Raw genomic sequence first — 5,631 nt, 5'->3', positions numbered from 1 at the left:
AGCACATTTTTAATACAGTTTTTGTGGTGAAATTAGGTGCCTCAGCTGATATTCAGGTCAGCTTATACTCGAGTATATATGGTGTTTATATATTTATACATATATATGTATATATATTATTTTTTACTTTTTTGTTCTTTCCTCTGTTTCTTTTTACTTTCCTCTAGCCCCACTACATGTTTACCCATCATTCGCCTCTCATTAATTCCTCTCAGATACATTTCAATTGATCAAACATGACCAGTAATGCTACACCCCCCTCCCTGCCAACTTTAAATTCCTTGCTATTCCCCTCCCCCCATCATTATTGGCTTACTGCTCCCCACCCACCACCTCCTCCTCTCCCGTGGCCCCTTAGAACCATCAGTCCCATTGCTGTCTCCTCGGGATTGTTTATCCTGCCTATCTTATATAGATAGACACCAAAAGAAAAAGAAGAAACTAAGTAAGAGAGACAGACCATACAAACAGTTCCAAGTCTAACTGTTGTCCTGACCCAGAAGATAAGTATCTCTATATTAAATAGCAAAAAGGCCCTTTTACAATCCATCGGTCAAATCCCCTTTTCCTTCAGAGTTCAATATCCCAGGACTCGCTTACCTAACAGCTCTTATACCCTTTTAGTCCTCAGCATTGTTGACCAAGGGGTGTGCCTTCTACAAGACCCTATTGCTCTTCCTGCAGTCAAGGATGGGTGGTCTAGTGGCCCCCTCCACCCCATTACACCTTTAGACTTTCAATGTGGCCCCCTTGTGAATATCCCCCAACCAGTTCAGATGGGGGTGGGGGACAGTGTTTGGCAGGGACATCGTGGCTTTGCTACCATTGCTGGTTTGTTGCACTCCCCTCTTGGTTTGCCCCATGTGGGCAGGTCAGACCAGCTGCACTCTCCAAACTGTTCAGTTCTCTCTACTGTAACACTGTCCTCTAGGGAGGGGAAGTCAGGTCTCTAGCTGAGATGGGTCTTGTAGTCCTCTCCATTATCAAGCTGCTCCGAGCAGGAATGTTGCCCTCAAGGCTTGGCACACCAGAATGAAGTCTACTCTCTCTCTTTCCTGTGGAGATATAAACAATACCCTCCGCTTGGATGGACTAGTGATCCCCCATTGCCATCTTTTTTCTTCCCACACCTCTCTTTGGGCCGTAAAGGCATATGATGTGTGTGTGAAGGGGAAGGGGTCTTTCAGCACAGACGCTATCTGCTTCTTTCTTCTTTTACTTTTCTTTTCTTTCTTTCTTTTTTTTTTGATGACGTATGCATCATTGCATTTGATCTGGCTCTTGCAAGACCGGGAACTGTGCAATATGTACATTATCCCCTGTGCCCGTTCTGCTGTTTGAACTTACCTCAGTGGACTCATGTTGTACTTGTCTTTTTGTGCTTGGCTAACTTCACTCAGAATGTCCTCCAACTCTTTCCATGAGACAAGGTGCTTCATCTTTTCATCACTGTTTTTCAGGGATGCATAGTACTCCATTGTGTGTATATACCAGAGTATTTTAATCCAGTCATCTATTAATGGAAATTTAGGTTGTTTCCAATTCTTTGTGATTGTGAACTGCACAGCAATGAACATTGGAGTGCAGATGTCTGGTCATGGCCTTTTTCTTATTTCTTCTGTGTATATTCCCAGCAATGGAATTTCTGGGTCATAAAGTAATTAGATTTCCATCTGCTTTGGGTATCACCAAATCACTTTCCACATTGGCTGTACATAACTACAAAACCACCAGCAGTGAACGAGAATTCCTATCTCACTACACCCCCTCCAACATTTGTTGCTTTCTGTTTTTGTGAATTAGGCTAACCTTGGCTGTGAGGTAGTATCTCGTGGTTATTTTGATTTGCATTTTCCAGATGGCTAATGATCGGGAACATTTTCTCATATGTTTATTAGCCATTCGGGTTTCTTCCTTTGTGAATCTTCTGTTCAGGTCTTTTGCCCACCTCCTCAGTGGGCTATTTTTTTGTTTCTTTGTTTCCTTGTTGTATCAGGGTTCTGTAGATTTTAGTTGTGAGACCTTTGTCTGATATATTATTACTAAATATCTTATCCCAATCTGGTGCTCTCTCATTACTCTTTTGATGAAGTCTTTCAATGCACACAGTGTTTTATCTTTAATATCTACCTCTGGGTGTGTATCCTTCATTATTACTGATAGATCATATATTCCCTATGCTAAGGTGCTTAGCTTTGTCCCAGTTTTTTTCATTGATGATGCTGGTAGTTTGGGGTTTTACTTCCAGGTCTGTGATCCACCTTGAATTTGCCCTTGTGTATGGGGTGAGGTAGAGGTTTTGCTTCATTCTTCTGCAGTTTGATATCCAGTTTTTCCATCATCATTTGTTAAAAAGGGCATCTGGTTCCCATTTGATATTTTTTTGGTGAGGGGGGGAACCCTTATCAAAGATCAGTTGTCTGTATTCTGCTGTTTTTAGTTCTGGATTTTCTGTTCTTATCCATTGGTCTGAGTATCTATCATTGAACCAGTACCATGCTCTTTTGACAACTGTGACTGTATAATTAGTTTTAAAGTCAGGGAACGCAAGCCTGCCTACTTTATTCTTCTTGAGGAGTTCTTTGCCAATTCCATATGAAGTTGGTGATCAGCTTTACCATTTCTTTGAAAAATGATGCTGGTATTTGTGTTGGGATTGCATTGAACCTATATAGTGCCTTAGTGTAGGATTGACATCTTTACAATATTAAGTCTACCGATCCATGAGCATGGTATATTTTTCCCATTTGTGAATGTCCCTTTTGGTTTCCTATATTAATGTTCTGTAGTTTTCCTCATACAGATCTTTTGGGGTTTGTTGTTGCTGTCGTTGTTGTTAGGTATATCCCTAGGTATTTTAATCTATGCTTGGCTACTGTTAAGGGTACTACCTTCTTGATCTCTTTTTCTGTAATCCCCTCAGTTATATATAACATACCTTCTGCTTATTGATCTTGTATCCTGCCACTCCATCATATCTCTCTATCGGTTCCAGCACTCTTATTGTGGAGTCTTTGGGGTTCTCAATATATAAAATCATATCATCTCTTAATTTTCTGATCAAACAATTGGAGCACTGGGTGGGTGATTCTACCTGGACACCATCTTGAGACTCTTTAAATCTCTTCTTCCTATTGAATTTTTTTTTTTAATTTCACAAGAGGAATTAGGGCACTGTACTAAAACAACTCAAAATGAAAAGAGACAGTAGCAAATATTAATTAATAATCAGCATAAGGAATGCACAAAGTATTAATCTAGGGAAAGTTGAAGTCAAGAAATGCAAAGCTTGAAGATAGATGTCCAAGGCTTCAGTCAGCCGAAATAGATTGATAGTGGCCATTTTGATTCAGACAATAATACAGCCTATTATGACAAAAATAACAAAAGAATTGTACTACACTCATTGGTAAAGAGAACATTTCAAGATCTATGCTGAATTACAATGTGTTCAGTGATAATATCCATATGTCTACAGGAAAGACAAATTAATATGACAAGATTTGAACTAACAAATAATTCCAAAAATGAAGAAATAAAAGTTTTTACCAACTTCTAAGTCTGAAATTGATCAAACATACAATCAAAGTAATTGAAAATTGCTGGAGATTGGAATCCAATGGTTGGACATAAGGGAAAAACAAGAGATCTAAAATCGATGGTGAGGAGGGCATAGAATGCCTAGTGTGGTTTGAGCAAGAGCAGTGTAGCTGAGAGGAACTACTGAGAGCCTAATGAAGGTCGAACATGATAGTGGGACAGGAGGAAAGTAAAAGGAAATAGAGGAATGAGGAGACAAAAGACATTTATAGAGGTATAAACATAGGCATGTACATATGTAAACATGATACTATATAAGAATAGGGATAGAGGTCTATGTACATATATTTATATGTTAAGTATTAAGGTAGCAGATGGACATTGGGTCTCTACTCAAGTCATCCCTCAACACAAGAACACTTTATTCTAATAACCTGACATTCAGTGATGCTCCCCTTCCTGGCACAATCGCTGAAGACAACATGGTTGTATAAGCTAATATGGTGAAGAAAGCTGATGGTGCCCGGCTATCAAAACATATAGCATCTGGGGTCTTAAAGGCTTGAAGTTAAACAAGTAACCTTCTAGCAGGAAAGTGACAAAACCCACATGGAAGAACCACACCTGTGTGGTCATAAGGTGTTGACAGAATCAGGTGTCAAGCATCAGATGACCCAAAACAAACAACCATATTGATGGAAACCAGGGGGCTTGGAGTGGAGGCCCAAAGCCCATCTATAGACAATTGGACATCCCCTTACAGAATGGTCATAAGGAAGAGATGATCCAGTCAGGGTGCAGTATAGCACCAGTGAAACATATGACTTTCCTCTAGCTCTTTAATACTCCCCCCAACCCACTATCATGACCCCAATTCTACCTTACAAATCCGGCTATACCAGAGCATGTACAGATAAGAACTGGAGACACAGGGGATCCAGGACAGATCAATCCCTCAGGACCAATAATGAGAGTAGTGATACCAGGAGGGGAAGGGGAAGGTGGGGGGAGAAAGGAGAACTGATCACAATGATCTATATATAATCCCCTCCCAGGGAGACGGACAACAGAAAAGTTGGGAGACATCGGACAGTGTAAGACGTGAAAAAATAATAATAATTTATAAATTACTAAGGGTTCGTGAGGTAGAGAGGGGGAGGAAATCAGGAGCCAATACCAAGAGCTCAAGTAGAAATAAAATGTTTTCAAAGTGATGATGGCAGCAAATGTACAAATGTCCTTGACACAATGGATGGATGGATGGATGGATGGATTGTGATAAGAGTTATATGAGTCCCCCCAAAAATGGTTTTTAAAAGCAGCATAATGATTAATGGAGAAACAATTCAAGTTGTCAAGGATTTCACTTTACTTGTATCCATAATCAAGGCCCATGGAAACAGCAATCAGAAAATTAAAGATGTATTACTTTGCGTAAATATGCTGGGATAGACCTCTTTAAAGTGTTAAAAGGCAAAGATGTCACTTTCAGAACTAACGTGTGCCTGATCCAGGACATCGTATTTTCAATGGCCTCAAATTCATGTGTGAACTGGACCGCGAATAAGGAACATTGAAGAATCAATGCCCATGAATTACAGTGTTGTCCAAGACAATTAAATACACCATGGTCTTCCAGAAGAATGAACAACTCTATCTTGAGAGAAGTACAACCAGAATATTCCTTAGAAGCAAAGATGGTCTCATATACTTTGAGCATGTGATCAGGAGGGACTAGTGCCTAGAAAAGGCATCATACTTGATCAAGTAGGGCGTCAGCAAAAGAGAAGACTCTCAACAAGATAGAGTGACCCAGTGGCAACAACAATGACCTCAGATATAACGACAATTGTAAGGACAGTGCAAGACAGGGCAGTGTTTTTTTGTTTTGTACGTGGGATTTCTATGAGTCAGTGTTAATTTTATAACACCTAACAACAACAGCAACAACAATGTAACTCCGAATACTAATTGCCATTGAGTCAATTGTGACTCATAGCCATCCTATATAGGATCTCCAAGGCTGGAAATCTTTACAAGAGCATACAGCCTCACCTTTCTTCTGTGGAGTGGATGATGGATTTGAACCAC

The sequence above is a fragment of the Echinops telfairi genome, unplaced genomic scaffold (genome assembly GCF_000313985.2).
Source record: "Echinops telfairi isolate 266 unplaced genomic scaffold, ASM31398v2 ScPeMD7_3;HRSCAF=10, whole genome shotgun sequence".
Classification (NCBI taxonomy): domain Eukaryota; kingdom Metazoa; phylum Chordata; class Mammalia; order Afrosoricida; family Tenrecidae; genus Echinops; species Echinops telfairi.
This window is presented reverse-complemented; position numbering follows the sequence as displayed.